Below are 26,855 nucleotides of genomic sequence, written 5' to 3'. Positions count from 1 at the left end.
TTTTGTTTGTGTAGTGGCCCCATAAGAATAGATTGGTTGCTATGGAAAACTGGTGTAAAGACGTGTGTATATGAAGACTGAAGAACCTGACAGTTTCCATTAGTCTATAAGTGTCATGTGATCATGTGTATCTCAGTTTAGATATCAGTGAAAAACTGCGAATGGAAACCAGGAGTAAAGCTGTGTGTATGTGACCTCGTGTAACTGTGTCATCCACAACACCCTGCCCCTTTAAAACTGACCTACAGCAATGAAGAAAAATGGCTGGTTTTTATGGAAACTTGAAATACAGCTGTGTGCATGTGGAGACTAAGCGGCTGTGAGCTTCTATTAGCTGATAAGGAACATGTGACCATGTGTTTGGCAGTTGGAATATGAGTTAAAGACTTGCAGGCTTGTATTGACTAATGCAGGTCATTTTTTGGGAATATTGTATCTCAGGAAAGGTACATCCTAGAGAGTTGAGACCCAGCCTAAAACTTTCCTGGACACCTGATGTACCTGTGTGCCAAATTTGGTGAGGATCGGTCCAGTTGTTTGGTCGTGCATAAAGAACAGAGAGACAGATAGACGGGCAGAAAACCAGACACTCATAGATATGAGATAAAGTTGACAGGACTTTGAGTCTCAATATTCACCACTCCTAATGCCCCCTACTCTCTCAGTCAGGATGGTTAGTTTTAGGGCCCCTTCACACGGCCGGCTTTACACGCGCTCCCATTGAAATGAATGGGATGTGTTTTGAAGCACTCGTGTATACATGTCTGAATGAGCGGAGCGTAAACTCTGTGTGAAGGGGCCCTAACTATGAAACTACCACGTAGTGTACACCACCGACCTTGACCCAAAAGTAATAAAACATAATGAATAAATTACACAAATATCCCAAAATGGTGACAATAAAAACTCAGAAAGCTTTGTTAATGCAAAAGCTATAGAGTTATATTGCATGGTTAATATAGCTTTATTAGGTAGCAAGTCATACAGCCTGGTCCTATTCCACACTGATGGTACAAATATGTAAACGAAAGAAACGGTGCCTCATGGTGCAGTAAGTACAATGTGAGAATGGAAAATTTGAGGTAGATAGACAACTGCTCATCTGGTAGTAAGTAGAAAGTAGTAAAGTACCTTGCAAGCTGCTGCTCTCCTCTGGGATCATAGACTGGACAGGTCTATGGTAACTGGAATAAGAATAAAGAAAAGACAATTGGGGTGATTGAGCGCTGCTGAGCTTGGTGCAGGAATTTATTTGATTCACACAACACATCATCAGGCTAAATGAACTGGCTGCAAAAAAAAGTATAATTTGTTGCCACAAATTTCCAAAATAAAATAATTCCAAAATAACAAACTAATTGCATTTACAATATACAATACAAACCAATATACCGTATAAAACCATTTCTTTTTCCAATAAAACCATGTCTGTATACAAAAACTATACAAGCCCAAAAGCCCCAAAAGAGGCAAATTTTTGGAGCATTTAAAATGTTCAAATATATTAAAAGCGAGTGGCAGCTCAGTTCTCGTATGGTTAAACTAGCAGTTGGTATCGTCTGCTTACCATCTCTTTTCCCAATGTCACTGTTACTGTGGCACAACCCATGGCTGTGGGTTTCCATGGTGCATCAACTGAAGTTGGATGAATACTCCGGCCACATGTGGGACCAATGGCTGTGTGAACTGTGAACTGTGAATAATAAGTCAGTTTCCCTTCATATACATGTGCCAAGATGAACTGGGATCCAGCTGTGTACAGTTGCCATACAGTGAAAATCCAATCTTAGACACAAGTCTAGAAGAACATTTAAGTATACTATCTTTAGGAGACACATGTAGCAATAGTAGCTCATGAGGTATTTTCTCTCTGCATGTTCCATGTGGACACTGCGTGGAAAACACACAGACCCCATTACAGTCTATGGGGTCCATGTGCTTTCATAAGCTCACCGCTTGTCAATGGGTTTGGTATTCCGTTCAGGGGGTCTGCAAGTGGACTCCCGGAACACAATACCAAACGCAGATGTTAACCAGGCCTAAAAGTCATTACATTACAGATGGAAACACAAACAGGAAATTATTTCAAATCTAAACTGCCAGGTTGAAAATGATAGTACCAACTACGAAAGTGAGTACATAAAATAGAAAACCTTACAACAATAAAAAAAAGTGTGCTAACTAAGATTAGGGCCTTATTCACACGGCTGTTATGCTTTTTTCACATACCAAACATCCTTGAAAAACAGACATATTGTTTAGAGATGAGCGAACACTAAAATGTTCGAGGTTCGAAATTCGATTCGAACAGCCGCTCACTGTTCGAGTGTTCGAATGGGTTTCGAACCCCATTATAGTCTATGGGGAACATAAACTCGTTAAGGGGGAAACCCAAATTCGTGTCTGGAGGGTCACCAAGTCCACTATGACACCCCAGGAAATGATACCAACACCCTGGAATGACACTGGGACAGCAGGGGAAGCATGTCTGGGGGCATAAAAGTCACTTTATTTCATGGAAATCCCTGTCAGTTTGCGATTTTCGCAAGCTAACTTTTCCCCATAGAAATGCATTGGCCAGTGCTGATTGGCCAGAGTACGGAACTCGACCAATCAGCGCTGGCTCTGCTGGAGGAGGTGGAGTCTAAGATCGCTCCACACCAGTCTCCATTCAGGTCCGACCTTAGACTCCGCCTCCTCCGGCAGAGCCAGCGCTGATTGGCCGAAGGCTGGCCAATGCATTCCTATGCGAATGCAGAGACTTAGCAGTGCTGAGTCAGTTTTGCTCAACTACACATCTGATGCACACTCGGCACTGCTACATCAGATGTAGCAATCTGATGTAGCAGAGCCGAGGGTGCACTAGAACCCCTGTGCAAACTCAGTTCACGCTAATAGAATGCATTGGCCAGCGCTGATTGGCCAATGCATTCTATTAGCCCGATGAAGTAGAGCTGAATGTGTGTGTTAAGCACACACATTCAGCACTGCTTCATCACGCCAATACAATGCATTAGCCAGTGCTGATTGGCCAGAGTACGGAATTCGGCCAATCAGCCTGGCTCTGCTGGAGGAGGCGGAGTCTAAGGTCGGACCTGAATGGAGACTGGTGTGGAGCGATCTTAGACTCCGCCTCCTCCAGCAGAGCCAGCGCTGATTGGCCGAATTCCGTACTCTGGCCAATCAGCGCTGGCCAATGCATTCTATTAGCCCGATGAAGTAGAGCTGAATGTGTGTGCTAAGCACACACATTCAGCACTGCTTCATCACGCCAATACAATGCATTAGCCAGTGCTGATTGGCCAGAGTACGGAATTCGGCCAATCAGCGCTGGCTCTGCTGGAGGAGGCGGAGTCTAAGGTCGGACCTGAATGGAGACTGGTGTGGAGCGATCTTAGACTCCGCCTCCTCCAGCAGAGCCAGCGCTGATTGGCCGAATTCCGTACTCTGGCCAATCAGCGCTGGCCAATGCATTCTATTAGCCCGATGAAGTAGAGCTGAATGTGTGTGCTAAGCAGACACATTCAGCACTGCTTCATCACGCCAATACAATGCATTATCCAGTGCTGATTGGCCAGAGTACGGAATTCGGCCAATCAGCGCTGGCTCTGCTGGAGGAGGCGGAGTCTAAGGTCGGACCTGAATGGAGACTGGTGTGGAGCGATCTTAGACTCCGCCTCCTCCAGCAGAGCCAGCGCTGATTGGCCGAATTCCGTACTCTGGCCAATCAGCGCTGGCCAATGCATTCTATTAGCCCGATGAAGTAGAGCTGAATGTGTGTGCTTAGCACACACATTCAGCTCTACTTCATCGGGCTAATAGAATGCATTGGCCAATCAGCGCTGGCCAATGCATTCTATTAGCTTGATGAAGCAGAGTGTGCACAAGGGTTCAAGCGCACCCTCGGCTCTGATGTAGCAGAGCCGAGGGTGCACAAGGGTTCAAGTGCACCCTCGGCTCTCCTACATCAGAGCCGAGGGTGCGCTTGAACCCTTGTGCAGCCTCAGCTCTGCTACATCAGAGCCGAGGGTGCGCTTGAACCCTTGTGCACACTCTGCTTCATCAAGCTAATAGAATGCATTGGCCAGCACTGATTGGCCAGAGTACGGAATTCGGCCAATCAGCGCTGGCCAATGCATCCCTATGGGAAAAAGTTTATCTCACAAAAATCACAATTACACACCCGATAGAGCCCCAAAAAGTTATTTTTAATAACATTCCCCCCTAAATAAAGGTTATCCCTAGCTATCCCTGCCTGTACAGCTATCCCTGTCTCATAGTCACAAAGTTCACATTCTCATATGACCCGGATTTGAAATCCACTATTCGTCTAAAATGGAGGTCACCTGATTTCGGCAGCCAATGACTTTTTCCAATTTTTTTCAATGCCCCCAGTGTCGTAGTTCCTGTCCCACCTCCCCTGCGCTGTTATTGGTGCAAAAAAGGCGCCAGGGAAGGTGGGAGGGGAATCGAATTTTGGCGCACTTTACCACGCGGTGTTCGATTCGATTCGAACATGGCGAACACCCTGATATCCGATCGAACATGTGTTCGATAGAACACTGTTCGCTCATCTCTAATATTGTTCCATTATTACTTGTCATCAAAATGGATTGTCATTTGAGTGAATGCCATACAGAATGAACCTATTAAGTCTGTGTGGCCATCAAAATGCACATGTCAGTTTCAATGAAAGACTGTTTGGTCTCTTAAAAAAGCATACACCCATAGACTTTCATGGTTTTTAAAATGTCTGTGTAATGGCCTATTACAATTGGATGTCACATGGCTGTTTTTCACTGTCATGTAAAAAAGGCCTTCAATTTTATTAAATATAAACCCCACACAAGCAAGAATTTACCACAATGTGAAGGGTACACTAAAACTCTCAGAAGAATGTTTTTAACAATTATAGTACTTTTTCAGCAAGTGTTCAAAACCAAGGAAACCTTGAAATTTGTACATTTGGCAAGAAATCACTTGTTCTCAATTTTTTTCAGTGTCACCTAGTAAAAATAACTATCAAGTACCAAAGCTTGACATTGGTCAAAGTTTTAATGTACTGCCCTAGCTCTATATTGAAATACTTTATCCATAAGGGAGGACATTTTGAACCCCCAAAACCCAACATTTTCCCCATGTGTTGTTTTTACATGTCTCCTCAATTTTTTAATTTATTAGGTCCATGTATGCTCAGTGTAATGTAAATTGATAATTGAGACCGCTCTATTCTTTCACTAGGTTTAGACTTAATACTTGATACACTCCAGGTATTCATATTAGGTGTGCACTTAAAAAATGTGTCCCAAAATGAATTAATTCAGATTAAATGTGTAAAAGTTAAAAATCATTTTCAAATGTTTATTTTGGTAATAATATTTCTAATTAGAACCTTTTACACTATGATTATGTTAATTAACGTTTAGCTAACAGCTTTTTCGCTGATAAGCAATTAAGGATTTAATTGTCATCTGAAATACAAAAATTATTACTTTATTTGTCTTTAAAAATTAAAATTTGCTCAGACAGATAATACATCTGAGAACCAGTTTTCTCCATTTGCGTCTTCAGAAAGTAATTGAGCGTTATTCTATTTATTTAAGCTGAATCTTGAACAATATATACGTAATATTTTAGAGTAATTCTAGATTCAGTGAAATCAATGATTTTTTTACACCTATAAATACACTGCAGCCTTTCTAGAGAAATACCAACCTAAAAACAATTGTCCATAATGTCATTGACTTCAGGATTTCTTTTTTCCTATAACCAGTGGTGTGCCTAGTGGCGGGGAGGAAAGCCATAAATACATTCATTTTTTCTATTATATCAGTGTCTGAAGGGCACAGATATAGTTGAAAAGCATGGTAGAGTAGGAAGCGTGCCATTCTGTAAGCCACAAGTCAATTTAGACTTGCTAGCTTATAGGGCACTGTGCCCACCAACAAGATGTCTGTGCCTAGAACGGTGCAATGACGTCATAGCCTTGCGCCTCCTGAGGTGAGATGCAGACGTACTGTCTATGCTCACAACACCTTGTCAACAAGCAGAGAAGAGACTTGGCAGCAGCCCCGATGCAGCAAGGGATTGCAGGTAGGTGAGCATACGTTTTTTTTTTTTTTTTTGACCAGTTCTTATTATATGTGGCAGAAAGGGTACGTCGGGGGCATCATGTCTGTAAAGGAAGATCATTTATATAAGGTGGTATAGAGAATATAAGGGCTTATTGAGGGTGTGATGAACGGCCCAGCAGTTATGGATTTTCAGTACCTGTCTCTTGTAGGCCGGGTTCACACGGAGTATTCTGGCTCGTCATTTGGTACGTAGACGCCGCGAGAGGATTTGCGAGAAGCTACTTCCAGCAGGTAATCAGGTTTGGTTAACCGACACCTACCCCCACATCCCGCTAATCAGGAAGGGTGAATTGACATGGCATGTAACAATATACGGCTGGGTTCACACGGAGTATTCTGGCTCGTCATTTGATACGTAGACGCCGCGGGAGGATTTGCGGGCCATATACGCTTCCATTGTTTTCAATGGGAGCCGGTACCGTACACGCGGCGCTATTTTGCGGCCGCTGCAAAATCACGGCTGCAAAATAGCGCCGCGTGTACGGTACCGGCTCCCATTGAAAACAATGGAAGCGTATTAAACATCCAAAGTGTAAAAACAAGATGTTTCACACCATAAGATGTAAAATCTCATTATAGTGAGAAGAAAAAAGAGGGAGCTGCATATTGCAGGCTAACTTCCCCTACAAGATAATTTAACTCACTCCCTACAATCATTGTTGTGGCCACAATTCCCAATTGAATGTCTGCATACAATAGGGACCATATGCAATAGGCTCAGTGGAAAACCCTCCTCTCCTAGGTTACTGGCCTAGCGCCACACCAACAGGGAGTGAGGAAGGTACCAATGGCCAGGTCACCTCTTCAGACCAACTCATGGGGACATGGCTCGTAGACCACTCATAGTAGCTCATATTCAACTCATCTGTGTCTGGAGAGGACGCAGATCAATTAAAACCAGGACATACTACGTGCCGACCAGGACAGCGGGACAAGACCTAGAAACAGGGACCGTTCGACTGAATCCAGGACGGTTGGGAGGTATGTAAAAGTGGACCAAAATCTGCCACTGTCCTTATTTTCTGTGCAGTTTGCCTGGTTTAAAACAAAATAATGCCTTTACTGGTGCCATTGCGGCTACTGATAGAGGTGTACAGGTAGGCTAAGGTCCCACATTGCGGTAAAGCTGCTTTTTTGTTGCAGATTTTGCTTGTTTTTTTGAGGCATTCATATATATAAGATGTCCATTCATATATTTCGGAGAATTATAATTAATTCAACCCTAAGCTGCTGGCATGAAATGAATTCCTAAATAAAGAATAAATAGCCATTTAAAAATTACACGAATTAATGAATGGTTTATCGGTATGCAACTATGTCTATGTCTGTATATCACAAAGGAATAATTGACAATGTACTAGGAAATATTTGAAATGTATTAGACATTAGAAATGATCACATCTTTTTACCTTTGCATCTGCTATGGCAACGCCACTAATGAAGCACATGATAAGAAAAGATACCAAAAACGACATCGCTACAGTATTTAATGTCTGTAAAGTGTTATAATGAATGAATATGTTTAGTGCCTTTGTCAATGGGAAAGTTTACATTTATTATTCACAGTTAACCCCTTCTCAACACGACCCGTAATAGTACAGTGGATGTTGGGTATTTAACCCCTTCCCGACATGCGCCGTAATAGTACGGCGCATGTCGGGTCTGTAACTATGGCGACCGCCATAGCCGCCGGGTGTCTACTGCTTTAAGCAGTAGACAACCGGCTCTAATGCCTCCGATCGGTCCCCTATTGGGCCATCACGACTTGTAAGTCTCCGTACTGCCTATGTAGGCAAACACTCTCCCTAATGTGGACGAGTGCCCCCATACCCTGATCTATAGTCTCTCACTCTGCTAAATCAGTATCCCTACGCTATGCTGAGGATGGCCCAATAGGCCGAAACAGCGCTGTCCATAGCTGGGAATCTGTTCCTTTTGGGACAGAAATACTGATTTAGCAAATATAGGGTGGTGTACAGAGTGCACTCTGTTCTCCTAATTCCATCCAAGAGAATAGATTTGCATATTTTTTACCCATATATTTGGACATAAGAATGGTTGCCTATAGGTGGCAGCATTGCACACTGATGCTGCTTCCGAATTGTTAATGTTGTCTTCTTGTTCTCCTCTTGTTGTCGTCCTATGTTCCCTATGCTGTCTGCCTGTGCAACTCGTGTTGTCTCACTTTGCTCCCCATGTTGTCTCATTGTGTTCCCCATATTTTCTCCCTATATTCCCCAAGTTGTCTCTCTGTGCTCCCCATTTTTTCTGCCTGTGTTCCCTATGTTGTCTCTGTGTTCCCCATATTGTCTGCCTGTGTTTCCAAAATTGTCTGCCTGTGTTTCTAATGTTGTCTCCCTTTGCTCCTTTTGTTTTCTTCATGTACTAGCCATGTTGTTTGCCTGTATTCCCCATATATCATGGGGAATAGCATTCTGGTACTCTGCACACTGATAGTAAAGTATTTCAGCAATTTAGGCCCCACTTTTAATTTTGCTAAGGGATAAAACTTATCTAAAACCAATCCTGGCTGTAAGTCATTAACACCTTAACAATACTATTATTACGTACTATTGGTACGTAACACAATTTGAAGGAATAGTAGCCAATTGCAACTTACACAGCAGGTGACTGTCTACTGGGTAGGTGGATGGGGGGGGGGGGCGGGTGCCACATGCCCCCTAACCCTCAATCACTGCAATAGGTCAGTCTGCATAGATCGATCAATCACAGCCGTGCAGGGAATTGCAAACTGACAGTCACTGCTCTGCTCGCATCACTCTCTCTGGGATTAGGAGATAATAACACTCCTTAGGGAGTGTGCACCTTTACAGGTGTATGGAGACCTACAAGCCTTTTTCGCTCCACTGGGGGATTATGGGGAAAATATGCATATCTGTTTTCCAAGATGAAAATAGAAAAACAGTGCCTCTGCTTGCTGCCCTCTAAGGGCAGCCCCCTTAAACATCATGCGTATCATAGCATTAAGGCTTGTTCAAAAAGTCGTGCATGATGTTTAAGGGGTCTGCCCCTAGAGGACAGCAAGCAGAGGCACTGTTTTTCTATTTACATCTTAGAAAACAGATTTGCATTATTTCTCTCTGGGATTGTGAGATCAGTCACTGCTGTCCTGTGCGACCTATAGAGTGCATTACTGCTGTGATTTATGCCCTTTTACTTTCATCCTGCTCCTCCACCCTTCATTCTTCTCTGTCACCCTTCATCCTCCTTTGCCACCCTCCATCCTCCGCTATGCAAAGTCTCAACCCCCCCCCCCCCCCCCCACCTTGCTAGCTGCTGTTTTTTTACCCCACACCAACATCCCTTTTATGGGTAATTTTTTTTTTTTTCGTACTCCTTCCCCACCTTTTTTTTAACAGTTGCTTTAGATAGATAGATAGATAGAAGTCTCTCTCTCTCTTTGTATATATATATATATATATATATATATATATATATACACACACAGTGGTTTAATTGGGCCAGAACAACGCCAAAACTCATCTCTGGATGTAGCAGAGCTCAGCACACACTCAGCTCTGCTACATGTCTGACACTGCAGAATCCCAGAGTGAGCTGCTATGTTTTATGTTTGTCATTTGTACCCGCGGGTTGTGTTGTTTGTCCTGTCTTCTATGTTCTATGTAAAATGTGAAAAATGTGCTATTTTCTGAGTGTTTGCACTTTCTACAATTTGAATGATGCTGTATTATCTCATGGCTTCATGGCCAAACGTCATGTGACCAGGTAATCGTATCTTAGTATTCCGTGCAATGCTGGAAGAGAAGGACTGATGTGTTGTTTAGTGTACTGAGAGGGGAGGGGGAGTTGAGATGCAGGGTGGAGAGTGTGTGTGTGTGTGTGTGTGTTAATACAACTCTGGATATGATTAGTATAAGATAAATTAATGCTGCTCTACATATGATTAGTGTAATATATCTGACTGCAGCTCTAAATGTGACTAGTGTAAGATATGTAAATGCTGCTCTGGAAGTGACTAGTGTAAGACATGTATATGCTGCTTTGTATGCAACTAGTGTATGACATGTGAATCCAGCTCTGGATGAGACTAGGGTAAGACATGTATATGCTGCTGTGGATGTGACTAGCAGTATAAGGTGTGTGTGTGTGTGTGTGTGTGTGTGTGTGTGTGTGTGTGTCAACAGTAACCTAGGGACAGAGATGGAAGGGGAACGTTATATTAAGGACAGAGATGAGGAGGACATGAAACTGGGGACAGAAGGAGGGGGGGCATGAAACGGGGGGCAGATAAAGGGGAATATGAAGCTGGGGGAGAGATGGAGGGTAGAGGAAACTGGGGACAGATGAAGGGAGACATGAAACTGGGGGAGAAATGGAGGAGGGACATGAAATTGGGGGTAGATGAATGGGGCACTTACACTAGGGGGAAATTAAACTGGGAACAACTGGAGGGGGGCATTAAATCGTGGGAGTAGCTGTAGGGGGACCTGTCTGCCTCTAGTTGCCCCCATTTTAATGTCACCCTCCAGGTACCCCTACGGTTTAATGTCTGCTTCTAGCTGCCCGAGTTTAATCTCCCTCTCTAGTTGCCCCTAGTTTAATGTTCAACTTCAGCTGCCATTAATTTATTGCCCCCCTTCAACTACCCCCACTGTTTAATGTCCACCTCCAGCTGCCCCAGTATCATGTCCCCTCTAGTTTACTCCAGGTTAAACTGAGGCACCAGGAGAAGGACTTAATACTTTGGGGCAGTTGGAAGGGAACATTATAATGTGGGGACATATAATATACGGGTGACTGTAGGAGGATTATACTGGGTGGGGGTACATGAAAATGAATGAGAATGGGCGGAGTCAACATAAAAGTGAGCGGAGCTAAATTTGCCACGGCGCACTACGCACGCCGCACATTTTGTCCCTCTTTCTGTTCCTCAAAAGTTGGGAGGTATATATATATATATATATATATATATATATATATATATATACTCACCGGCCACTTTATTAGGTAAACCATGCTAGTAAAGGGTTGGACCCCCTTTTGCCTTCAGAACTGCCTCAATTCTTCGTGGCATAGATTCAACAAAGTGCTGGAAGCATTCCTCAGAGATTTTGGTCCATATTGACATGATGGCATCACACAGTTGCCGCAGATTTGTCGGCTGCACATCCATGATGCGAATCTCCCGTTCCACCACATCCCAAAGATGCTCTATTGGATTGAGATCTGGTGACTGTGGAGGCCATTGGAGTACAGTGAACTCATTGTCATGTTCAAGAAACCAGTCTGAGATGATTCCAGCTTTATGACATGGCGCATTATCCTGCTGAAAGTAGCCATCAGATGTTGGGTACATTGTGGTCATAAAGGGATGGACATGGTCAGCAACAATACTCAGGTAGGCTTTGGCATTGCAACGATGCTCAATTGGTACCAAGGGGCCCAAAGAGTGCCAAGAAAATATTCCCCACACCATGACACCACCACCACCAGCCTGAACCGTTGATACAAGGCAGGATGGATCCATGCTTTCATGTTGTTGACACCAAATTCTGACCCTACCATCCGAATGTCGCAGCAGAAATCGAGACTCATCAGACCAGGCAACGTTTTTCCAATCTTCAATTGTCCAATTTCGATGAGCTTGTGCAAATTGTAGCCTCAGTTTCCTGTTCTTAGCTGAAAGGAGTGGCACCCGGTGTGGTCTTCTGCTGCTGTAGCCCATCTGCCTCAAAGTTCGACGTACTGTGCGTTCAGAGATGCTCTTCTGGCTACCTTGGTTGTAACGGGTGGCTATTTGAGTCACTGTTGCCTTTCTATCAGTTCGAACCAGTCTGGCCATTCCCCTCTGACCTCTGGCATCAACAACGCATTTCCGCCCACAGAACTGCCGCTCACTGGATGTTTTTTCTTTTTCGGACCATTCTCTGTAAACCCTAGAGATGGTTGTGCGTGAAAATCCCAGTAGATCAGCAGTTTCTGAAATACTCAGACCAGCCCTTCTGGCACCAACAACCATGCCACGTTCAAAGGCACTCAAATCACCTTTCTTCCCCATACTGATGCTCGGTTTGAACTGCAGGAGATTGTCTTGACCATGTCTACATGCCTAAATGCACTGACTTGCCGCCATGTGATTGGCTGATTAGAAATTAAGTGTTAACAAGCAGTTGGACAGGTATACCTAATAAAGTGGCCGGTGAGTGTATATATACATACATATATATAGGAGAAGTGAGAAGTCGAAGATGTCTGTGTTTCAAACTTTACAGAGTCAAGTCATGGCTGGAAGAAGTGGTCATGGCAGTCTAAAGGGAAGAGACAGGAAATGTGGGGAGACGTCTCCTGTGAGTATTACTGTACAAAATATTACTGCATTGTATTTATTGTAATGTTACCACTAGCATCCCCAATCAGCCCGCTGATCAAAAGATGAACAACAATTCCCCCCCTTCCCCCAGACTCAATATGGGGGGGGGGGCGTCTTTTCAGTGGCGTAACTAGGAATAGTGGGGCCCCGTGGCGAACTTTTGACATGGGGCCCCCCGACACCGAAGATCTCGACCGAGTCCCTCCTACGCATTCCTGCGCGCTCTATTATGACCAATAGTGGTCCCTGCACACAGTATTATGTCCCATAGTGGGCCCTGCACACAGTATTATGTCCCATAGTGTCCCCTGCACACAGTATTATGCCCCATAGTGGCCCCTGCACACAGTATTATGTCCCATAGTGTCCCCTGCACACAGTATTATGCCCCATAGTGGCCCCTGCACACAGTATTATGTCCCATAGTGGCCCCTGCACACAGTATTATGTCCCATAGTGTCCCCTGCACACAGTATTATGTCCCATAGTGGCCCCTGCACACAGTATTATGTCCCATAGTGTCCCCTGCACACAGTATTATGTCCCATAGTGTCCCCTGCACACAGTATTATGCCCCATAGTGGCCTCTGCACACAGTATTATGTCCCATATTGGCCCCTGAACACAGTATTATACCCCATAGTGGCCCCTGCACACAGTATTATGTCCCTTAGAGGCCCCTGCACACAGTATTATGTCCCATAGTGTCCCCTGCACATAGTATTATACCCCATAGTGCCCCCTGCACACAGTATTATGTCCCTTAGAGGCCCCTGCACACAGTATTATACCCTATAGTGGCCACTGCACACAGTATTATGTCCCTTAGTGGCCCCTGCAGGACTAAATACTGTCACGTCACCCGCTGACCGCTGTACCAGGACAATTGTGGATAAAAGATCTGATCATGTGCATTACAATTTAGTAACTCCATGTGCCTCATATTAATAGCAGTTAACCCCATCATGTCCCTCACATTAACCCTTGTGTACCTCACATAAGAGTTACTGATATGTGAGAGACATGGAGGTAATAATAAAGTATCTTCATTATTATTACCCCCATATGTCTCACATATCAGTAACTCTTATGGTGAGGCACACAGGGGTTAATGTGAGGGGCATGATAGGGTTAACTGCTATTAATATGAGGCACATGGAGTTACTAAAACAAAAGTAATCACCCCAAATGCCTGATATTAATAAGTATAGTAACTCCAGTATGTACCTGTGTATCTGTAGTTTCATTTTCCTTCTTCCTTTCTTCATCTTCAGTGCAGGATGGCAGGAGCTCGGCAGGGATAAGCCCCTCCTCCTGGGCTCTCCTCAGCCTTCTCATTGGTGGGAAGAGTACAGGCAGAGAAAGGGAGGGGGGAGAGAGGGGGAGCATCCTGAAGCGCTGAGAGGAGCCAGAGCTGCAGCTCCTGTGCGTCAGCCGTTGCTGCAGCTTCGGGGCCCCCTGTTGGTGGAAAGTATTCCACCAACAGGGGGCCCCGATCATTATATTCGGGGGTCCGAAAAGACCTCCGAGAATAATGATAGCAGCGGTAGCAGCTGTCACCGGGCCCCTGATGTCCCGGGCCCTGTGGCAGCTGCCTCTGTTGCCTCCGTGGTAGTTACGCCACTGCGTCTTTTGATCGTCCGCCTCAGGCAGCAGAGAGGCTAGGTTCACTACTGCTCATGGCCAATCACATACCACTGGGTGGGGTTGAAGAAAGGGTTTATAGTCCCCTGTTGGGAGTCACAGGTTCGTCCAGTTTAGTGCAGAGTACTGTTTGCAGCCCATCTATACATGTGTCCTGCTGTGCAGAGCAGAGGGAGAACTCAGCTAGGAATCCAGCAGACACCAGTCCAGCCTCTAGGAGGGAGTCTTCTTTTTCCAGGTTCATTCCAGAGACATCCTCTGAGATAGGGAGAAAGTTTGGTGTGTCTCTGAGTATCCCAGTTTCATCCGGAGACAGCCTCTGAGATAGGGAAAAGGTTTGGTGCGTCTTTGAGAGACATCTGCTTTTTCATGCCATTAGGAGCAACAGAGGTGCCTGACAGAAGTAATTCAGCCGAGCCTAGTTTTCAGGTACTCAGATCTCTGTCATGACTCATTGCCCTGCTTAGCCCCTATCTACTGATGTTGGGAGTGGTACGAGTGGAGGAGTAGGTGAAGTATATTACTGCAGAGTCTGTGTGATCCCTGGCAAAACCTCCTAAGACCAAGGCTTTGGGGAACACAAACTGTATCTGTACCCATCTGCAAGCTGCTGGTGAATCTGTTAAAGCTGTTCCATAAAAGAGTTCTTTGGTTTACCCTGCAATACTGGACTCCTGAGTCGTGCCTGTATTCAACATCAAGGGCCCTTCTGAACACCATCACACCGGCTTAGCTAGGAGAGGTCCCCTCTCCCAACTAGAAGTGCCCTGGGGGAAACAAGTCTACTATCAACTCCATCAGGTAGTGCTGCAGGACCCCCCCTTGACTGCGTGTAGGAGAGGGACTGGAGTGAGAGAGGAGCGATGCCCAGCCTAGCAGGTGGCATAGCCAGTGTCACTATTTCTCTCTCTCTCCGTTCTCCTCTACTGGGCTGTACGCTGTAACACGAAGTACAATGTGCTATGAAAAAGAGTCTGAGAATCACTTTGTTAACTTAAAGCATTTTAAAGTTATTACCACATAAAGTGACATGACAAATAAGAAAAATGAGGCCTGGTCCGTAAGAAATGAGGCCTGGTCCGTAAGGTACTTGTAGGCTTTATCCTTCAGGGATTCCAAATCTATTGCTGCACACATGGAGAAAATATAGGTAACAGCAGTCATAACCTTGGTTTTTTTTCACTTTTTTTAAAGCATTATCTGTACACTGCAGGAAGGCAGCATGATGGCTCGATGGCTAGCCCTGCAGCCTTGCAACGCTGGAGTCCTGGGGTCAAATCCTGCCCATCTACATGGAGTTTTTATATTCTCCCCGTGTTTGCCTGAGTTTCCTCCCACACTCCAAAGACATAGTGATAGGGAATGTAGATTGTGAGCCCTTACACTGACAATGTCTGTAACGTGCTGTGGAATATGATGGCACTATACAAGTAAGCATAAGATGAACAGTAACCATTTATTTATAGATACATAGACCTCGCTCATTCCATACTACAGGTTTTTCATACATACATGTACATGTAAATTCTTTAATCAAACACTAGATGGCACTATTATACTTTGCTAAAGTCATGGTAAAATCCAATCTATTATAATTGTTGTTGTTTCTTTATGATGGTTTATATACTGTACAGTACATTGTTTTATTGTCCCTAATCCGGCTATGTTCTATCACCATTTTGAGTACACAAATCTGTTTTCTACCTTTTGCAGAACTGTATGGCTACATGGCTACACACACAAACATGTGGCGACAATAGTCAAAACAATAATGCCCTTAAAGGGATCCTATCATTCAATCACAAGCATTAAGAAAGGCTATTCTTCTCCTACCTTTCGTTGTTTTCTCCACGCCGCCGTTCGCTTGATATCCCATTTTTTGTCGGTATGTAAATGAGCTCTCTCACAACACTGGGGCGGTCCTCAGCACTCAAACAACACTGGGGCCGCCCCTAATGCTGCCAGAAAACTCTTCTGGAGAGTTCTCTGGCAGCATTGGGGATGCCTCCATTGCTGTTTGAGAGCTGAGGACCACCCCCAGTGCTGCAAGAGAGCTCATTTACATACTGACAAAAAATGGATTTTCAAGCGAACGGTAGCACGGAGAAGACAATGAAAGGTAGGAGAAGAATAGCCTTTCTTAAGGCTATTCTGACGTGTTAATGAGAAAAAATTGTGATTGAATGATAGGATCCCTTTAACTTAATATTTTGTTGCACATTCCTTTGAGGCAATCTCTGCATTAGAGATGAGCGAACAGTAAAATGTTCGAGATTCGATATTCGTTTCGAATAGCCCCTCAATATTCGACTATTTGATCGAATATCGAACCCCATTATAGTCTATGGGAGAAAATGCTTTGCTACAGGGGATCCTACCATTCGACGCAGGAGGGTCACCAAGTCCACTATCACACCCCAGGAAATGATGCCAACACCCTGGAAAGCAACTCAAAGCAACTCACAGTCCCAAATTAGTCGAATGGTAAATCCACCATTCGTCTAAATTGGAGGTTATCTGTTTCCGGCTACCAATTCCTTTCTCAGATTTTTTTTCACTGCCTACGTCGTCGTATTTCCTGTCCCACCTCCCCTGCACAGTTATTGGTGCAAAAACGCGCCATGGAAGGTGGGAGGGGAATCGAATTTTTAGTGAGTTTTCCACCTGGTGTTCGATTGGAATCGAACACCTCGAACAGCCTGATATTCGAACGAATATCAATTCAATCGAACACCGTTCTCTCATCTCTAATCTGCATTCCTTGTATGCTTCATTTTCACATCGATGAAAATAGAGCTGATGTGACTCCATGGGTCCACTGGACATCCTCCCAGAAGCTTTTTGGTTTTTTATGATTTCCTTTTCACTGGTTTCCTCCTCAATCTCTCTCCATTAAGTCCACTTTGGCAAAGACCAGAACGCATGGTGCGATCTGACACTGATGTACCTGGACCTTGGAGTTCACCTCTAATCTCTTTAGAAGATGTTCTTGGCTCTTGGTTACCATTCGTATTATCCATCTCTTCAATTTGTCATCAATTTTCCTATTGCAGCCACATCCAGGAAGAATAGATATAGGCATGTAGCACTTAAACTTCTGAATAATATATGCAACTGTATTAACAGGAACATTAAGCTTTTTGGAGATGATCTCGTAGCCTTTATCTTTAATATATTTGTCTATAAATTTCTTTCTAATTTCCAACAACTCTCTCCTTGGTTTTCTTTGGTCCATGTTAAATGTGGCACACACCAGGTTACCAAACTGCACAGTGACTACTTTCCACCCTATATACCTGTATAGGAAGGCCGATTGCAACTTGAAGACACTTGTGATCCCACATACAGGATGCTTACACAATTAACGTGATACACAAACACTGCTATACTATATATGTAATATATGAGTTATGTGTGCTGTATACATGATATATGAGTGACCTTTATGTGTTGGGGCACATCAATTATAACTTCAGATTTCCCCCCATGATTTTTGATCTTTTGCATTGCAAAGGTCGAAAGTTAGAGAAGACCTACAGCATTTCAGTAGGTTATCACAGAATAAAATACCCATTTTCCACTGTTTTTGCTTTGTCAAGTTTTAGGGCCCCTTCACACGGAGTTTACGCTCCGTGTATTCTGTACATTTTACACGTGTAAAAATACATGTGTAAAATGTAGTTAACCATTGAATTCAATGGCATGTTCATATAACGCACGTCTTTTTGCATGCGAGTTTTTGCAAAAAGACGTGCGCAAGAAGACGCACGTTATATGAACATGCTATTGAACTCCATGGCTAACTACATTTTACATGTGTATTTTTACACGTGTAAAATGAACAAAATGAGCAGAGCGTATACAGAATACACAGAGCGTAAACTCCGTGTGAAGAGGCCCTTAGAGGGAAACCCAGTCCAAGGGTCCACGCACACCTGGAACCAGCTCTGTATATAAATATATCTATACCTATTGTAAGAAAGTGACAGGAAAAGTCCTGGAAGGACGCTATATCTCCCCCAGAGTCCTCTCATATGTGTGGTGAGTGAGGGCTTCAATAGCTGTAGTAAGGCATATGTCAGTACTAACCCCTTCTCATCCCACTGCAGGAAGGAGCTTGTGTGTACAGGTGGGAACAGTTAGGCCTAATCACAGGCCTATAAAGCCTCTCCAGACTTCTGTCCTGGGCAGTTCCTGGGGGAGAGTGGTGGAGCCAGGTCCTGTCTGTCCTAACTGAAAACTGGTGAGACCAGTGGGTGCTGCACAGCTTGTATTTTTTGTTGCTTTGTTTTGTCCGTGTGGTTGAAGCAAGCCACATGTATAGACAGATTGCTTCTGTGTAGTTAGTCGCCTAGCCGGGCAGGTATTTGTGTTGCTGTTTTTGCCTAAAGTAAAGGCCTGTTTATTTTGTTTGCCAACACCTTTAAACCTTTTTGCAAAATAAACACACAGGGCTAAAACCCTGTTCAAACTGATTTTGGTGTCTGTCTCTGACTGTCTGGGTCTGCTGCTGCTACCGCTGAGCCTACCTCCCCCACACTATCTATATCTACAAAATGTGAAATGGTGCATTTCTCCCAAACATTTTTCATCCATTAGGGGCCCATTTTCATAGATCCCTATTAGACTTGAGTTTATTACAGAAGACACTCTTGGTTTTGTCTCAACAAAAACTGCAGCTTTTCTCCAATGTGTGGCGTCAGTCTAAAAGGGGGTTTCCTGCCACAAAAAGTAATGGCATTAGTTAGTTGAGGCCATTAGTGTCTGATTTTCTAAACCATGGAAGTCCCACTGCAGGGACCCTCATCAATCCGTCAAAGCTATCTCTCCACCATTAGCTATGCACTAAAGCTATGCCGCATGGTCTCATTAACCTGAATGAGAACTGTGAGTCGGTTCTCTTCACTGCCAGTTCACTATGAGGTTTTTAAAACACATATTGAAAAGTATAAGGGTATTAGACGATTAGACGATTTTTCCTTTTGTAAATACATAGGATGAAATGAGGAGGTCATTTGTTTCAATTCTACAACAAAAAAAAAAAACCACAATTTGCATTAAGGTTTTTTTTGTCACTGCAGATTTCTGGAAAATACACTGTGGGCTTTCCATCATATTCTATGTGGATATTCCCAAAATATCAAATGCTATTTTTGCACCACTTGATGAAAAGCCTGGCTATTAGAGATGAGTGAACAGTGTTCTATCGAACTCATGTTCGATCGGATATTAGGCTGTTCGGCATGTTCGAATCGAACACCGCGTGGTAAAGTGCGCCATTACTCGATTCCCCTCCCACCTTCCCTGGCGCCTTTTTTGCTCCAATAACAGCGCAGGGTAGGTGGGACAGGAACTACGACACCAGTGACATTGAAAAAATTAGGAAAAACCCATTGGCTGCTGAAAACATGTGACCTCTAATTTAAAAGAACAGCGACGCCCAGGTTCGCGTCATTCTGAGCTTGCAATTCACCGGGGACGGAGGTTTCCGTCCAGTTAGCTAGGGCTTAGATTCTGGGTAGGCAAGGACAGGCTAGGATAGGAAGGAGAAGACAACCAACAGCTCTTGTAAGAGCTAAATTCCAGGGAGAAGCTAGTCAGTGTAACGTGGCACTGACGGGCTCAATCGCCGCAACCCAGCTTTCCCAGGATCCTGAATGGAATACACTGACAGTGTATTCCCGTATACCCCATATATACACCCCAAATCCCCGTTCCAACGGTGTGCCCCCCCCCCACCTTCACCTCAGAAATACCCTGCAAGTCCCCTAGCAATAGAATTGGGGCTATATACACCCACTATTTTTGCTACTGCCATATAGTGCCATTGTCTGACTGGGAATTCAAAGAATATATTGGGGTTACAAATACCCTCATTTCTTGCTACTGCCATATAGTGCCATTGTCTGACTGGGAATTCCAAGAATATATTGGGTTTACAAATACCCTCATTTCTTGCTACTGCCATATAGTGCCATTGTCTGACTGGGAATTTAAAGAATATATTGGGGTTACAAATACCCTCATTTCTTGCTACTGCCATATAGTGCCATTGTCTGAGTGGGAATTCAAAGAATATATTGGGGTTACAAATACCCTCATTTCTTGCTACTGCCATATAGTGCCATTGTCTGACTGGGAATTCAAAGAATATATTGGGGTTACAAATACCCTCATTTCTTGCTACTGCCATATAGTGCCATTGTCTGACTGGGAATTCAAAGAATATATTGGGGTTACGTGCACCCACAATTTTTGCTACTTGTATATAGTGCCAGTTTCTGAGTGGAAATTCCCCAAATAATTTGGGGATTCATTCACCCTACATCTCAGGCTCTTGCCATATTCACCCAGGTTGTCAGTGCTGCACCAGCTCGTTCCCAGAAAGCTCGGCCCGAAAAACACATTACCTATATAGAGGATTTGGACAATGAAGACAACATGTTCTAAATCTAATGTCTGCACCTTCTCCAGAATTAAAATAAAGGCAGCGTTTAACTTTCAAATAGCACTGCACAAAGGAAGATCTTATCAGCTTGTCTCATGACATGCTACTAAAAAGTGTCATTTGTGTATCTTAATGTAAATATAGTTGTATAAGCTTTTTGGGTTTTAGGCACTGCCAGGTTATTTATTACCACCCGCTCCCTTATAATGATGATGACGCCAAAGTCACTGTGGGTGTTCAGAGCTCACAGCTTTGGTTGACATTTGTCTTGCTCTCTGTCGGTACCAGCTGTCTTTTTGGATACCGTAAATTTATGTTGACTTTATTAACAGCTATAGAAGCTTTAGCCAGGTTGTGACGGTGTGTAACCCTAACAACACTAAGTGGGATACACATTAATAGTCAGTCTATGTACGCTAAACGTATCACTGAAGTAATTTTTTTTCCCTCTCCCCTAATATAAGAAAGGAACAGACATTAGACCTAGACCGGGGTTCGAGGCTTGTAAAAATCCAGTATTATTTGTTCTTCATGATGTGAAATATGTGTTGAAAAGCAACCCAAGATGAAGTCAGCCATGTGTGCCAGTGTGTTACTTCGCATGCCTTTGCTGGCCCCAACTGTAAGGGTCACTCTCCATTTCCTCCATTTTCCACTCCCCTTCACACCATTTGTGGTGAAGCAATGGGATGCACTGAAGTGCACCCTCTAGCCTCGTGTGGGACAGGGACATCAGATGCCACTCCAACCCCCTCGTCTTCCTCCGCCAGCCAACGGTGCGAAGATGAGAGGAGTGTGCTCTGAATGTTTTCTGCCTAGCAGAGGCTAGTTCTCACTTACGAAAATGGCCCCACTTTGACCTGTATATCATGCACAATGGTGTAGGTTTCAAAGAAACATGGCACCAACAAGTTGAAAAACGTGGGCCATGCGTGGACCGTGTTTGAGTCTGGCAAGCTCCGGATCTGCTACCAGGTTCCAGCCATTATCACAGGCGCAAAAATGCCAGGCCCCAGGTGTAGCAGGGAAAAAAAAATGCCATCTCAGCCAGGATGGCATCCCTGACCTCGGAGGCACTGTGCTGTCTGTCCCCCAAGCTGATCAGTTTCAGCACGGCCTGCTGACATCTCCCCACACCAGTGTTACAGCGTTTGACGCTAGTAGCTGGGGTGGAGGTTGCAGCATCGTAGGGTTTCAGTCTACTCCTGCCATGAATTTTGGCCTGGGAGAGGAGATAGGCCACCCCAGTTTGCACCCGGGGACCAGACTCCACCACATTCACCCTGCCTGTCATTAAAGATAAGCACTGCAGCATCCCTGACCACAGGCGCTTGTCCATGTGTCGGTGGTCAAGTGGACCTTGCAGCAAAGCGCAGAGCTCTGGGCCTGACTGATGTTATGGGACACATGCAGGCGCAAGGCAGGGACAGCACACCAAGAGAAGTAGTAACGGCTAGGCCCAGCATAGGGAGGTGCCCCAGCTGCCATCTGCTGACGGAAGGCCTGGGTATCCAGAAGCATAAACAAACACCAACATCTCCAGGGCCAGCAGTTTATCGATGAGGCTGTTAAAGGCTTGGGCATGGGGGTGGGTTGTGTTGTACTTCTGCCTGCAATGAAAAGCTTGGGAGATGTGGAGTGGCTGGGAAGAGGCGCATGATGGTGCAGGCCAAAAGGGCGCATGAGGGTGAACTCCCCAATGTGTCAGAGATAGGTGTGTAGGTGTCCTTGCATCATATACTTGCACCATACTTGGCTTTGGAAGTTAATTTTGTGCCAAAAAGTGGTTAAGACAGTGATACCTCAGCTACTCCCATTACACTGTCTATTGACAACTCCAGCACTGAAATTACCACCTTTGGAAGTGGACCACCACTTCTAAGATCCCAAAGGAAGTAGGCAAGAGATGTGCAGTGCAGAAAAAAAGATGAGAAAATAAGTGTAGGCAGTAGAGCACAGAGGGATTGGAGAGGACAGAGCTGGTGTCGGCCAGGTATTCCCACAACATGCGCCTATACTTGTCCCTCCTGGTGACACTAGGCCCCTGAGTGGCAGTAATTTGTCCAGGGGGGGCCATTAACGTGTTCCAGACCTAGGAATAAGTCTTCCAACAGGGTAGAGTTTTGCATGCCTTTGCTTCTACCCACTGTTTTTGTTGAATTAGCTTCCCTACACATCTACACTGCTTTAGTCCCTAAACATCACCCCAGTTTATGCCTCTGCTTTTACCCCCAGTTTTTTATGCTTAGCTTGCCTCCACATCCACACTGCTTTTGCCCCTACACATTACCCCTATCCATGCCTGTGCCTCTAGCCATAACTCTGCCACCCATGGAAACTCATGGTGCAGAAAGTGAGGGAGCTGACTCTGAGGAACCCTTGGGTTTTGTAGCTGGTACTCTATCAAAGGTCTCTGCTGCTCAAACACCCTGCTCAACATACGGTATCTAGGGTTTGAGTGTGTGGTGACCTCGCACAACAGTAGGTGCTTCAGGCAGATGTAGGCCTTGCTGGAGTGTATTGCGGCTAGCTCCAGGTACTGTAGACTTGGGAAAGTGGGTGTCCAAGTGCCCCACTTTCACCCTTATCTCTGCTAATTTGGGGTATGTTTTTAAAAATCGTTGCACCACTAGATTGAACACGTGGGCCAGGCATGGAACGTGTTGGAGGCTGGCAAGCTCCAGAGCCCTCCAACAATACAAAAAAGCCTGGCCCCAGGGGCAGCGGGGATAAACAAATTGCCATCTCATCCAGGATGGCATCCCTGACCTCAGAGGCAGTGTGCTGTCCGTCCCCCAAGCTGATGAGCTTCAGCCCGGCCTGCTGACGTCTCCCCACACCAGTGTTGCAGCGTTTCCAGCTCGTAGCTGGGGTCAATCTAACAGCGGAGGAGGAGGGTGGTGTTTCAGCCCTCCTCCCAGGAATGTTGTGTGGGGAGACAAGTCAGTCTACCACATTTTGCGACCCGGTCCATGCCTCAAGTACATTCAACCAGTAGCCAGCAGGCCCAAAAAGGGCAGAGTGTCCACAAGCCGGGACCCCAACATCTCCTGGGCCAGAATTTTTGAGATGAGGCCGTTGAAGCCTTGGGCATGTGGGTGGGTTGTGCTGTACTTTAGCCTGGAATGAAAGGCCTGGGAGATGGGGAGTCGCATTGCAAAGTGTGTAAACCACACTCAGTTTGTCCTCGACCTATACATTTAGAAATTATCTCCCCCAGCGAGGAACGTGGCCTCGCTGGGGGAATTTTTCTAAGGAAGCTAGAAAAGAGGGCATCTTGGGCCTTGCTGGCTCAGGTCTAGCTTCTGTCATGCAGCTGTCTTCTGCCTCTGGACATCCCTTTGCCTCTAGCCACCTTTTTCCCTGCTTAGCTTGCCTCCACATCCACACTGCCTTTGCCCCTAGACATCACCCCAGTCCATGCCTTAGCTTGTACCCCCAGTTTTTGCTGCTTAGTTTGCCTCCACATCCACACTGCTTTTGCCCCTAGACATCATCCCTATCCATGCCTCTGCCCCTAGCCATAACTCTGCCACCCCTGGAAACTCATGGTGCAGAAACTTTGGGAGCTGACTTTGAGGAACCCTTAGGTTTTGTAGATGGAACTCCATCAAAGGTCTGTGCAGCTCACACACCCTGCTCAAGATATGGTATTGTAGGGTTTCATCATGTGTGAATGACGGACAACAGCCTGTGTTTGGACAGATGTAGGCCTTGCTAGAGTGTTTTTAGGCTAGCAGCGACTCCTGTACACTTGCAAAAGTGGGCGCACAAGCGCCGCATTTTCAACAGTAGCTTCGGTACATTTGGGTATGTTTTCAAAAAACGTTGCACCACTAGGTTAGACGTGGGCCAAACATGGAACGTGTTGGAGGCTGGCAAGCTCCAGAGCCGCTACCAGGTTCCAGCCATTATCACAGGCGTAAAAATGCCAGGCCCCAGGTGTAGCAGGGAAAAAAAAAATGCCATCTCAGCCAGGATGGCATCCCTGACCTCGGAGGCACTGTGCTGTCTGTCCCCCAAGCTGATGAGCTTCAGCACGGCCTGCTGACGTCTCCCCACACCAGTGTTTTAGCGTTTGCCGCTAGTAGCTGGGGTGGAGGTTGCAGCGTCGTAGGGTTTCAGTCTACTCCTGCCATGAATTTTGGCCTGGGAGAGGAGATAGGGTACCTCAGTTTGCACCCCGGGACCAGACTCCACCACATTCACCCTGCCTGTCCTTAAAGATAAGCAGCATCCCTGACCACATGCGCTTGTCCAAGTGTCGGTGGTCAAGTGGACCTTGCAGCAAAGCGCGGAACTAAGGGCCCACCTGATGTTGAGTGACACATGCTGGTGCAAGGCGGGGACGCCACACCGGGAGAAGTTGTGACGGCTAGGGACGGCATAGTGAGGTGCCACAGTTGCCATCAGGTCCGGGAAGGCGGGAGTTTCAACAAGCCGGAACGCCAACATCTCCTGGGCCAGCAGTTTAGCGATGTTGGCGTTCTAGGCTTGCGTGGGTGGGTGGTTAGCGGTGTATTTCTGCCGGCGCTCCAATGTCTGAGAGATGGTGGGTTGTTGTAAAGAAGCGCCTGATGGTGCCTTTGATGGTGCAGGAGAAGGAGATAAGACAGAAACAGGGGAGGATGAGGGAGAAGTCAACAAAGTGGCGGAGGCAGATGAAGTGATGTCCTGGCTCGTCCTCTGGAGTGCATCGCCAGCACTGTGAGCAGAGGCAGTGGCATGAACGGCGGGCGACGTTTGTCCTGCCGTTGCTGCCTGCCACTGATTCCAGTGCTTGGATTCCAAATGACGGTGCATTAAAGTGGTGGACAGGTTGCTCTTCTCAGGGCCCCTACTCGATTTCGAGAGGCAAATTGTGTAGACGACACTATATCTGTCCTCGGCGCATTCCTTGAAAAAACTCTACACCTTCGAGAAACGTGCCCTCGATGGGGGAGTTTTTCTGGGCTGGGTACAAAAGGGAACATCTTCGGACATTCCGGGTCTGGCCTGGCTTCGGCGAAGCTGTTGACCTCTGCCTCTAGCTACCCTTTTTGGTGCTGCACCTGCCTCAACATCCACACTACTTTCCCAGCTTGACATCCGCCTTGTCCAGGTGGGGTCGGTGTCCTCGTCGTCCACCACCTCCTCTTCCAACTCCTGTCTCGCCTCCTCCTCCTGCACAGTGCGCATGTCAACTGGCTGCCCTGACAGCAACTGCATCTCATCGTCATCGATGAGGGTGGGTTGCTGGTCATCCGCCACCAAATCGACCGGAGATGGAGGAGACTCTAGTGTTTGAGCATCTGGACACAGATACTCGTCTGTTAGGTCCGTGGAATCGCAAAATGGAGGGGCAGGTTGCGGTACAGTCAAAGGAAGGGAGAACAGCTCTGGGGAGCAGGGACAGTTGGAGTTATTGTTCTGGGAAGATTGGGAATTTTTGGGTGGAAGGAGGACAAGACTGTTGGGTAAGAGGAGGTAGAGGCTGACTGGCTGGTGGACAATGTGCTTTAAGCGTTATCCGACAGCCATTGCAAGACCTGTTCCTGGTTCTCGGGCCTACTAAGGCTACTAAGGTTAATGTTGAACTTTTGTGCAAAGTGCAGAACTTAGGGCTCGCCTAATGTTAAGGGACACACGCTGGTACAAGGCTCAACTCACCCTAAGTGCCAAAAACACTGGTGGTGCAAGGCTCTACTCATGCCAAGGGCCTCAATCTCTGCTGGTAGCTCAGCTTAAGGTCCTGTAACTTTGTTTGGAAGGGCTCATGTTAAGGGCTAGAAAAGTGAATTTTGGAAGGTCTTACCACATCACACACACACACACACACACACACACACACACTCAAAATGACAGTTAAGGGTGAGGGCTTTTGGATTTCCCATTGTCTATTCCATCCGTGGTTGTCATGGGGAACGTGATTTAAAGGGGTGGTTGTTACTGTTTATTGAGCTTAAATTGGGGTTTGTGTTCATCCATTTGGGGAGTAAAGAAGGTTTCCAGGTATTTTCCCACTTTGATAGAGGTTTTTTGGAATGTGGAAAGTGTGTAGTTGTTAGGCTGTGATGTTGGGGTAATAGAGGGTCTTTGGTGTGTTAGATGCCCCCAGACATGCTTCCCCTGCTGTCCCAGTGTCATTCCAGAGGTGTTGGCATCATTTCCTGGGGTGTCATAGTGGACTTGGTGACCCTCCAGACACGGATTTGGGTTTCCCCCTTAACGAGTATATGTACCCCATAGACTATAATGGGGTTCGAAACCCGTTCGAACACACGAACAGTGAGCGGCT

Source organism: Leptodactylus fuscus, chromosome 1, assembly GCF_031893055.1.
Source record: "Leptodactylus fuscus isolate aLepFus1 chromosome 1, aLepFus1.hap2, whole genome shotgun sequence".
Taxonomy (NCBI): domain Eukaryota; kingdom Metazoa; phylum Chordata; class Amphibia; order Anura; family Leptodactylidae; genus Leptodactylus; species Leptodactylus fuscus.
The sequence above is the reverse complement of the archived record's forward strand: the minus strand, read 5'-3'. Positions refer to the sequence as shown.